This window comes from Rattus norvegicus, chromosome 6 (genome assembly GCF_021556685.1).
Source record: "Rattus norvegicus strain SHRSP/BbbUtx chromosome 6, alternate assembly SHRSP_T2T, whole genome shotgun sequence".
Lineage (NCBI taxonomy): Eukaryota > Metazoa > Chordata > Mammalia > Rodentia > Muridae > Rattus > Rattus norvegicus.
In genome coordinates, this window is record NC_141539.1 from 48220715 (window position 1) to 48232869 (window position 12155).

Genomic DNA, 12155 nt, shown 5'->3' on the forward strand with positions numbered 1-12155 from the left:
TTTATTTATCTCTAAGAAGCTGTGCTCATCCAGCCAAGATAAATCGACGTCAGCTAGTTCATAGCTCTGGTTACATGTATCTGCAAACCCATGGCTCCTAGTAGAGGCAGAGGATCCCTTTTGCTGTGCTAGATGCATTCTTTGTTCTTATCCTTAAATCAAGACACCCCAACACCAGTCTTTTCTGAGATTAGAGAAACAAAGTGAGGTGTTTTTTTCCTGTGTAAGAACAGAATGTAATACACCTTGTGATTGCTTCCATGTGACCTATTTCCCTTTGTTCATATCCACTCTGACACATTTTCTTCTATAGCTTTTTTATCTTCTCCCCTAGGAAGATAAAACAGCCCTTCATGATACATATTAATTTTAGAATCATTAAGTAATTAGAAAAACCAGGTGCGATAAATATAGAAGTCATTAAAAAGTTCATAGAATAGTTTGACTTTAGAAGGACTTTGTGCTTAAAATGTGCCGTGAAAAATTGACTGGATCCAGATGATGGAAAAGGAAAATGCATGATAGGGAAGGAGGGCTGTGTGAATGGGAAAAGTCGCCCTTGCATAGCTAGCACAGACCCTGGCTCAATTTCCACTGGACGGTGTTATGTTTTAGGTGTAAAATGTCCCCCATGGGCTTGGTTAGCTTGGTTCCCTGCTGCTACTGTTTTGACAGGGTATGGATCCTGTGGGAAGTGGAGCCTAGCTGGAGGAAGTGGGAGACGGGCCTTGAGGTTTATAGTTCAGCCTCACTTCCTGTTCTGCTGTGCTTCCTGGTCTGTCGATATACAATGAGCATCCTCAGCTCCTGCTGCCATGCCTTCTCCACTGTGATGGACTGTGTTCTCAAACAACGAGAGTTCAAGATGGCTTTGGCAGCTGACAGATTTCTCTTTAAGAATGCACTGGAAGCCGGGGCCAAGGTAGGACCACACCAGCAATGTCATGTGGGAAGTGATAGAGCCCAAACCACTGGAAATGATTTAAGCTAATGATCACAGTCAACCTCAAATCTGAATGGATCCTTAGGTGTGTACTGCCTGCGTCCGGCTGCCCTTGTGCTCTGTCTTGATCATTCTCAAATCTACAGGACCAATCTTGAACTTGCAGGAGAGAAGTGTAGAGCCACTGGCTGTGTAGTGAAAGGCCGCCTTCCTTTCAATCAAAGTTCACAGAGACCAGGTTTTGTTTTCCTGCTCATACAGACTAGAAGCTTCAGTCAAAGGAGATAATTCCAAGGAACATGTAGTGCTTTTATATGGATTGGATTATGTATTTTTTTTAAAGATTTATTTATTTATTTTATGTGAGTGCACTGTCGCTGTCTTTAGACATAGCAGAAGAGGGCATCAGATCTCATTACAGATGGTTGTAAGCCACCATGTGGTTGCTGGGAATTGAACTCAGGACCTCTGGAACAGTTAATGTTTTGTTTTTTTTTTTTGTTTTGTTTTTTGTTTTTTGTTTTTTTTTTTTTTCCGGAGCTGGGGACCAAACCCAGGGCCTTGTGCTTGCTAGGCAAGTGCTCTACCACTGAGCTAAATCCCCAACCCCCAGTTAATGTTCTTAACCACTGAGCCATCTCTCCAGCCCCTGGACTATGTTAAATAATGCACAAGACATGCCTGGCACAAATGAAGTAGAATGCCAAGGCTCTGACAGTGACCAGGTGCAAGTGATGATCTTATATTGTTATCTGTTTCTCATTTTCTTAGCAAATACTGTACTTATTCATTAGAAAATTTAAAAAAAACATTATTAACTGGCATCTACTGGTAACCAGGGACTTCTCCAGTCAGGATTATAAATTAAAAAGTTTGTGCAACCATGCCCTCCCCTGCCACATCCGTAAAGGGCTGTGGTGCCCTGAAGGATGGTGAGGGTGCAGAGTAACCAGGTTTAGTGTGGGCTATAGCATATGGAACCTGAGGGCAGGGAAGGGGAGATTACCAATGCTTATTTAGTTTGCATCTGTATCATTTGTTTACAAGGAGCAATGTTTCTTTGTAAGCTAAAACCTTAATAAAAATAAACAGAAGCCTCACGAAAGTTCTGAGAGCTCCAGCCTTAGACACCTGGCGAATTCTCCCTATGTCTGACTCAAAACTGGGATGTGGTCTTGTGGAGAAAAGCATTCCCTAATGGATATTGTTTTTGAATATAGACCTTTCAGAAGAACGTATCTGCGGGGCTAGAAAGGAAATAAATCATGACCCCTCTGTCCTTTAGTTGGAAAAACAAGGTGTTCCTTAAAGATTCCAGGTGGTTTGCCTCAGAGGACACAGCTCTATAGGGCTAGGTAAAGATCCTTCCTTTCCTCTTTCTCTCCTTCTATCTTTCCCTCTCTTCCTTTCCTTCCTCCCCAGAGCCTTGAGCATTGCTAAGGCACTTGCTCTGCGATGAGCTCCACCCATCCTCTTGGTCTGACCTTGAGCTTCTATAGAATGAACAGCATCAACACTCAACACTAAATTTTCAAGAAACGTATCTTCCACGTACTTTTGAGGAATGCAACTAGTTCACATCCACACACAACATCTGGGCCTCAGTCAGTCACAGTGGCTAACTGGATCATGCTTCACACTAAGGCCAGCCAAGAGCTTGGACCAATGGAGCCATCTCCACAATCCACTCTCTTTCCTGAACAGGTTTTCCACCTCCAAATATGGTCTGCCCAAGTCACTGATCTACCACTCTTGTCTATGTATGCCCTGATTCTTAATTCTTGTTTCATAGAGTTTAAGTCCTTTAAATTGAATTCATGTGTAGTTTTTACTAAAACCATTCCAAAATGACCATTAATGGCAAGTGATGTGTGCTGCTGTATATGTTAGGAGTCAAATGTCCATGTGTGAGGTGCTAGGGTAGGCTCCTTTGTAAGCAGCTGCACTTTTGGAAAGATCGTAAACCTTCAAACCTACGTTCAGGGACATGCTGTCCTTAATTTAGGCTTTGGTACATGGCATTGTCCTTTCTCTTGAAGGCCTCTTCTTTTTAGGATGTGGCCTTTGCGGGTTGACCTACATCTTAGCCCTCACAAACACAAGCTGCTTCTAGATACCCTCTGCTTGGTTTCTGGAGTTCTATGCAGCTGACATGGGAAATGTGTGACCTTGAGCTCCTCTCTCACAATTCCCTACGGAGTACTTCACAGGAAGGACCTTGGCTATTAGCCAGCCTCCTCTACATAGTGACAGAACCTGCTTGCTATTCTGTGCCCCTGGCCTCTGATTCCATGTATGGCTGGGGTGAGTCCATTACTGGTTATAGGGGAGGGTCACAAATGACACATCTATATTCCCCCAGGCAACAAAGTATGTAGGGAGTGAAGCCAAAGATTCCAATTTGACACTTCTTAATCTACGAAATAAAAACAAGCCAGAACACAACTCACATGCTTGCAAGGAAGTGGGTGGGAAGTCCCCATGGGAATGGATGGGAAGGACTGCGGAAGACAGCTATGCTGCCTTCTATGGCAGGAAGTCACCTCACATCATTTATGAAAGGTAAGTGCTGGTCCAGTTGTTCTCAAGCCTGAAGTATCATGCTGTCGGTAATTTATAGCAAAGAGACTGGCTATAAATCAGTCTCCTTTGTTTTGAGGAGTGGTTTCCAAGCAGCAGATTAATTTTCATACAACAGGAGTGAGGGCAAAATTGCAGTGTGTCATAATGTACGCAATACCACAGAATTAGATTTCAAATTTGAACAAAGGGTTTTCACTGACAGCTTGCCCACCACTTCACCATGAGGGCCCTTGTGTGGAGCTCTTTGTGAGGCAGAGATAAGAGTGGGTGGCTGGATTGTGAGGTCAGTGGGGAGGCTGGCTGAAAGGCCCAGGGTGAAGGGTCTCCATGCTGGGAATCGAGGAATTAATGATGTCATTGTGACTAGATGCCCAGAGCTCAGTGAGTCCAAAATCTTTATTTGTCATTGTAGTTCCTATCATATTTTGTCTTTGGAGCATTGGACTTTCAGTGTAGCATACATGGAGAAAGGACAGAGCTTGGGTATGAGGGAAGAGCTGTCTCAGACACACTGGGGACACTGGAGTTTCTAACATAAGTTGCAGTTGTTCACTGATGATGTCTATGTCTCAGTCACCCAAAGCTGTTTCATGTGTGTCAACCTGTGTAGGTCAAGACATTGGCGTCCTTCTGAGCACAGAGTGAAGATCTGTGGTCCTCTTATTTCTTTCTTCTTGACTCCTGGCATTTTGGTGACAAGCAGTTTCAGATTGCACTTGTCAAATCAGGAAACAAGGGAAACTTGGAAGGGAAAATCAAAACAGTAAGTTTCCTTAAAGCCCTGTTCTCCATGATTAAATTTTGCTCCATCTTGTCAACTTGATGGGACTCAGATTTCATAGATGTTACAGCTTGCATATGCTCGGCCCAGGGAGTGGCACTAATAGAAGATGTGGCCCTGTTGGAGTAGGTGTGCCCTTGTTGAAGTAGGCAGTCAGTGTGGGTGTGGCTTTAAGACCCTCGTCATAGCTTTCTAGAAGCCAGTATTCTTCTAGCAGCCTCCAGATGAAGATGTAAAACTCTCAGCTCCTCCTGCACTATGCTTGCCTCGATGCTGCCATGCTCCCACCTTGATGATACTGGACTGAACCTCTGAACCTGTAAGCCAGCCCTAATGAAATGTTGTCCTTTATAAGACTTGCCTTGGTCATGGTGTCTGTTCACAGCAATAAAACCCTAACTAAGGCAATAGGAAGCAAACCCTGGTTCATCTAGATTAAGTTAACTGAGTTAGTAAGACCCACCTTAGATATACGTGGTACTAATTCATGGGCTGGGGTCCTGGACTAAACAGAAAGGAGAAGCTAGCCGAGCTCTGGCCTTCACCACTCTGCTTCCTGATTGCAGATGAGATGTGAGCAGCTGCTACAAGATCTTGCTGCTATGCCTCAAAGATACTTTCAGTATCTCTCTTCTTTCAGTTGCTTTCTTGAATATCTTAATCACACTGACAGGGAAAGTCAACTAATACTTTTTTTTACTTAAGCCTTTTATTAAAAAAAACCCCACTAACATAAAAGAATATGATGCTAAGGGTTTTGCGTGCTTCTCCTGCCTCTGGTTCCGAAAGGGTAAGGACTTCAGGAATGTGCTTAGCACAGCGTAGAAGGGAAGGGACAAAAGGCCTTGAGCCAGGGACAGAGGGAGGTGAAGTAGGGTGATGGTTCAGGCAGATGCCTCCTTTCTGTGAGTGCAGACTCACAGTCCACAGGTCACAGAGGCTTCTTTTGGGAATGGTTTCCCAGTGGGGCAGCACATCGCTACCATTTGCATATGTGACTTCTCATCAGTACTCATCAGGGTTTCAGGTTGAACTTAAAAGAATCTGGTCTTGAGGGGACAGAAGGGGATTCCTCACAGGGAGTTGACAGTAAACCTCAGGGCCAGGGGCCAGGAGAGTCATCTGTATGCACTGCTGCAGATTTGGGTGTTTTGGAAAATTTCCATCCCCTTTCCCCTCTAGTTCTTTAAATGAATGCAAATGTTCTGATTCTAGTAGAACCACGGAGCACGCTACGACCGCAGATACCTCCCAACTGGTGACACGTACTGGGTCTGTAGGTTTTTGCTGACAGAACCCAGACTGTGAATGAGGTGGAGATGGTGCTAAGTAGATTTGGGGGTTGATCAACACTGCACACATCCCAGAGGAGATCCAGGCTGGGCTGCACTCAGAGAATGCTGGAGACCTTTGGAGCTGCTCATTTGTGTTTTTATTAGTTGCTTGGAAGTGCTTGATGTGATGGGGCAATGTAATGGCACTCTGAGTGACATGAGGTACCCTCGTGGGAGAGAAACTCTAGTGACAATTTTCAGGGCTGGAGAAGATCGTCCAGGTCTGGGCCTTGCACCAGCTAACCTGGGAACTGGGCGGAGGAAGGAGGGAATGGGGATAACTTCTAAGCAGAGGGCATGACCCGCTTTAGACTGACTTGTCCCTTTGTCAAGGAAGTGGGAGAAAGTGTTAGCCTTACATAGATAGACTGTAGAGAAAATGTCTGTGTGAGACTCACTTTCTAAAATGTAAATAAGATGCAAATTAACCTGTTTGATTTACTGACTTCAAAAGTCAATTAGTGGCACCCTGGGGGAGGCCCTGGGCTGTGAGTTGAGTGGAAGAATGAACTCTGACCCCCTTGTAGTGTAACTCCATTGTGAGCATCATTACCTGGCACAGAGAGGAAGCTAAATTTGTGTTTGTGGAAGAGTCGTTACATCTCAGGCTTTTCTCTTTGATCTCATTTAACACTGAGCAGTTAGTAGGATTAGAATGATGTGACTACTTTATAATTAAATGGGAGGGGGACAGAGAGTGAAAGTGACCAAGATTCATTACATAGGTAAATGAAACTATCAAAGAACAAAAATAGCATCACTGAGAGAGCTGCTGTCCGTGTACACAGGGCTCTGGGTTTCCCTTTGCTGTGAGTGCTTTTTATGAAGTGCTGACCACTTTTTAATGAGTGCAGACTCAAGAGAAGAAAGCTGGGCTTTTCATGTTGGAGAATGAGTGAATACCTTGGGCTTGAGCCTGAAGCAGAGACAATCCCTTGTGTCAAATCCAGACATAGACACAGGTGTCTTGCCTTAGCGTCTTCTTACTTTACTATATTAAGAAAGCACAAGTGGGACACCGGGAGGCACAAGTTGAGCAGAGGCAGCTTAGTTGGGCACAGCTATGGTGAAACGCACAATAAACGCATGTGGACAGATGTGTTAATGACCCAAATGGAGCTTATATTTCATGGCATACTGGGGAACCACATGACTAGTCCTTTGTCCAAGGACATTTGGGATCGAGTACAGCTGATAGAGTGATAGCCTACAGGATGCATGAAGCCCTGGGTCAAATGTCCCATATCACATAAACCATGAGTGGTGATACATACCTGACATTCCAGGACTGGGGAAATAGAACAGAAGGGTCCAGTCTAAGGTCATCCTTGACTACATAGCTAATCAAAGCCTGCCTATCTAAAAAAAAATTTAAAAATGAGTGTTGACATATGAAGTGCCTTGCCATGATATATAAAGATTATAATTTGATTTTTTCCCTTTTGATATCCAGGTTGGAAAAGTCTCAACAGTTACACTTTCGCGTCGCTTACCGTGAAGAACCACTTGGTGTTCTCTAAGAATGGGTTTGATTACGCTGCCCACAGCTTTACAAGGTGGGTCATGATGGTCTGCTGTGTTGAGTGAGCACCAGGCAACAGGAGGAGGCTAAGGAATCTGTGTTCCCACCTAGTCAGTGTCAGCTGAGCATGGCCTCCTGGGAGTCTGGTCATTGTAGACAAGGGCTGTGTTCTAACCATTATCCTGCCCTGTCTCTATGCTGTAGTCAGCAACCAGCTATCCTTCCCCAACAGCTTTGAGAAAGCTTCCTCTGTCCCCCTCTTCCTCCTCCCCTTCCTCTCCCCTCTTTCCCCCTTCCTTCTTGTCTCCTCCTCCTCTCCCTCCTCCTCCTCCTCCATTTTTTTCTCCTTTCCTTCCTAGTCTTATTTCTGTTACCTAGCTAATCTTGGCAGTAATAGAGTCTGCTCTGCGGTGTGGCCAGTCTACTAGGGGTCACATCATTAAAGAAGATTGACTCTCTCCTTTTAGTGGCTAACAAATGCTAACAGCTTCTCAGTGGCCCCTGTCTATGTTGTTGTTTGGTCTGGCTGTAGCCTGTGAGGTTTTTGTGTATGCTGTTACTTGATGTATACACTTTGTGTATGCACTTGGTGTTTTCTTGATGTTGTTGACTATTTCTGGCTCTTGTAATCTTTCTGCCCTGTCTTCCACAAAGATCCCTGAGCCGTGTGGAGAAGAAACACACAGACACACAGACACAGACACAGACACAGACACAGACACAGACACAGACACAGACACAGACACAGACACAGACACAGACACACACACACATACACACACACACACACACACACACACACACACACACACACACCCCTCCATTTATGGCTGGTCACTCTGTGGTCTCTTTTTTCTAGGTGTTGACCAGCTGGAGATTTCTGTGTTAACTGCCAGGAGCTGCAAGGAGAAGCTTCTCTTTGAAAGATGCTCTGATCTTTGAGTCAGTAGGAGCCATTTTAATACTACGTCCATTTATCAGACTGATAGAATTAGGGTATCCCCGGGAGTCTATGACTCATCTAGCCACAGGTCCTTGGCCTTTTTAGCAGTGCCAGGTCATGGAGTAGTGTTTGGATCCAAGCAGGAAAAGGTTGTTTATTCACATAATATTCACGCCACTATTGTGTCGGTGGGTATACCTTGTCAGACCAGGTATTGCTGTAACTTGTAGAGTTCACAGATAGGTGAAAAGTATTTTTCTCTTCTAGCACCATGCACAGTACCACTCAGCACTGCTCTTCTCCCCTCCGATGCCCACTTCTTTTCTTTCCATTCTTCAGTTTTAGAGTGGATGAGGTCTCACTATGTAGTACAAGCTGGTTATGAGCTCACTACAGTGGACTCACTCTGTGTGCTGCTTACATTTATCTCAACTTGACACCAACTATAGTCGTCCGAGAGGAGGGAACCTCAATTAAGAAAGCACCTCCATAAGATCCAGCTGTGGGACACTTTCTTAATTGGTGATTGATGTGGGAGGGCCCAGACTATTGTGGGTGGGACTATCCTTTTGCTAGTGGTCCTGGGTTCTGTAAGAAAGCAGGTTGAGTAAGCCATGGGGAATAAGCCAGTAAGCAGCACCCTTCCATGGCTTCTGCATCAGCTCCCGTCCTGATTGAGTCCTGTCCTGGCTTTCTTCAGTGATGGATTTCAATGTGGAAGTGTAAGCCAAATAAACCCTTTCCTCCTGAACTTGATTTTTGGTTGTGGTATTTCATTGCAGCAATAGAAACCCTAATTAATACCCTATGTCCCTATGTAGCCCAGATTGTCTAGAAAGTGATAATCCTTCTGCTTCTGCCTCCCAAGTGCTAGGATGCCAGACATACGTATAGCACCATGCTGGGTTGTTTTAATTTAGGTTTCACTGTATTTATTTATTTGTTTGTTTATTATTTACTTATTTATTTACTGTGGGCCAAATGCATGCTGTCAGACACATATGGAGGTCAAAGGCTAACTTGCGGGAGTTTGTCCTCTCTTTCCAACACGTGTTTCAGGGGTGGCACTCAGGGCCTGCAGCCTGGAGATAAGCACCCTTATTATTTGCTGAGCCACTGCCCCAGACCCTAACTTTTTCTTGACTGCCTAGAAATCCATTCCTTTTCTATTTTTAAGCACAGTGTTAATTACCTTAATTAATTATCCATACAAAGATATAAATTAGACATTTTAAAAATAGATGTGTTTCTAACTCGTTTGCCTATTCCTATGCTTAAGGATGCTTATTAAAAGTAGTTGTCAATCTGTAAAATGGCTGCATCGTATGTGGAGATGATCATTTGACTTCTATTTTTAACATATCTGTATAATATTCTACGCTGTTAGATTTTATTGTATTTGACCATGCTTGTACTCTGAGATTACTTTTACTGTAATTATACTATGTAGTAATAAATATATGATTTTTTGAAAAAAATTTTGAAACAAAGTTTTACTAAATTCCCCAGACATGTTGAGCTCACTTTGTAGCCCAGGCTGACCTTGACCTTGTGATCCCCTGTCTTAGCTCAACGGGACTGCAGGTGTCTGTCACAGGAATTGGTGGTACAGTGTTGTCTTGACATTTGTTAAGGGATTTGCATTATCACTCATAAGGGAAACTTTCTTTTTTCATACTAGTCTGTCAGACAATTAAGAGCCCCTTTCCTGTGATCTATAGCAATTTGAAAGGATATCGAAGCTATTGATTTTATAAAGGCTTGGTAGAATTCTATCATATCTTGTAAACACTGATTTCTAGGGAGGCGTTGCTTTTGGGGCACACTTTAACAATGCTCTTTATTTCTTGAACAGCACCTGACCCACATTGAATTCCTATTACTTATGTGAGTTTCGGTAATTTTTCTTTTTCATGAATCCTGTCTGTTTAGATTCTTAGAGCTGCGCGAAGCTCAGGAATGGGGGTCTCGTGATTTCCCAAATGTCTCCTCTTTGCATCCCTTCTGTTGCTTGTGTGTGGTTTCGTATTTTTAAAAATCGCATTAGATAATATTCACTCTGTGTTCATGCATTCACTTATTCATAGCCTTTTGATATATCGTGGTGATTCTTTTCAGGTTTTAAATGATTAATTTCATATTTTATGTTTATTAGAGCCACTTCTATTATTCTTTGCATCATTGTATCCATCCTATGTCGTCTTCCTTTCGATGAGGTATTCACACGTATGTTTCATTTACTAATGTGTGGGCTCATGGCTATTCATCTCTTCTCTGATCTATGCTATGAATATGAGCAATCAATTAGTTCCGGCACAGAGCGTTTACTTTTGCCTATTTGTAATACAATTGCAGCTTGGATTTCTCATCTGTCTGTGAACTGAGCAAGGGCCTTTAAGTTTCCCAGCGGTAGGGTTTCTTTGGCATTCATTTTTGCATTTTAATTTCCTTATCAATTTCTAATCCTGTTCTGTCAAATTTCCTCAGGGCTTCCATTTTGCTACTGAAAATAAAAGGCTTTCATTTCTGGAAGTTTCCCGAATGCTCCCTGCGTCTGCTGCATCCCTGTTTCTGTGTCTTTTCTGTAGGTCACAGCCCTTGCCTGTTATTCTGTCTCCATCCTTCTCTGTCTCTGCGTACTGTGCCTCTATCTCTCTGTCTTTGACTCCTTGCTATTCTCTCTCTCTTTCCATCTCCCTCTGTCTCGGCACCGGTCTCTCTGCCTCTCTTTGTCTGTCTCTCTAATTCTCTCTGTGTGTCTCTATCTCTGTCCATTCCTGTGCTCTTCTCTGTCTCTTATCATCAGCTGTGGCACACGGGCAGAGCGATTCCTATGCTCCGTCTCTCTCACTTCCTCTTTGGCCCTTCCTAACACTCATTGCCTTTTCCTCCAGCTTTATGTTTCTTTTTTCATTGACGTGTCTCCGCTGGGTTTCCTGCAGGTTGTCTACACCCCAAGATGTTGCCAGTGTGGCCCTCATGTCTGGATAGTCCTGCCTCTCTCATCTCATCTTTTCAAAGCTCTCCTGCTTGTCTACCTTCTGTGGTTGCTAGGCCATGGCTTCTCGAGCCCTTTCCACTTGGGCATCCTGGCATGTCAGACGACTGTATCTGAATTCTTTCAACAGCACGGCACTATATTAAAGATGATGGTTTTGTGTTTTTCTATGATAACTTAAAAAATGTGAGCTTAAGGTCTTTATCCTGTTGTATAGTTTCTTGGTTGATCAGAGTGCTGCTGCCTCATTTTGGTCACCAATTACATATAACTGAGGTAGATTCTCTCTGGTTTAGTTCATTGCAAAGCAACACAGTGGAATGGAAGGCTATGGAACAGAGCAGCAGGATTTCCTCCTATACTACAGGCCTTTTCAGAGTGTTCCTTCCAGCCCCTGACCTTAACAGTCTATCGAGATACTCAGCTGTTACTCTAGCCAGAAGCCTAGAGTCTCCTCTGCTCCTGCCTCACCACAGACTGCTCCCTGCATACGTGACCCACTGGTTTTCTGTCTCCTTTTATGTCACTTGACTGGAGCAAGCTGCCCCTTCCCTCCCATCCCTTCCCTGCATCTCCATTAAGGGAGGCTAGCTTGCCTTCGAAATATCAGTCCTCTCTGGGCTCTTTGCTCTCTCACCTGCCTGAGACCTGCAACCATAGCTGTTTCTTGCTTCAACATCACTGTGACTGAACAAGGTTCAATCCCTTGTGAGGTCCTCAGTGCCGGCGAGGGTCCCTGAAGCTTCTAGGTGGCTTTCCAAGATGACCGAAACATCTCCTTTGCCTTTCCATATCAAAACTCGAACTGTTCATTGTGTGTTTTATTTTACTTTTAGGTTTTTTTTTTCTTCCTCTCGTCCTAGCCACACTAGGTGAAGTGCCCTGGGGCTGAGCTGCGGCTCAAATTCTCATTGCCCTTCAGGATGCGTGTATTTTAAATATAGAAAAGTTCAAATCTAGGGAAGAATTCTGGCACTGGAAGGTGCGTGGTGTTTTCGTACTCTCTTGGCATATGTTACTTCGCGATTTGAGAATTTTGTTAATTATATAA

General features: G+C 43.8%; 1 long non-coding RNA gene across 1 annotated transcript; it reads left to right on the top strand.

Moving 5' to 3' along the window:
• Nucleotides 1-675: 675 nt before the first annotated feature.
• On the top strand, nucleotides 676-8857 carry LOC102554202 (uncharacterized). The gene is made up of 4 exons (XR_015622299.1): nucleotides 676-922; nucleotides 4137-4289; nucleotides 7095-7197; nucleotides 8023-8857. It is a non-coding gene; the product is annotated as an uncharacterized LOC102554202 (long non-coding RNA).
• The last annotated feature ends 3298 nt before the right edge of the window (nucleotides 8858-12155 follow it).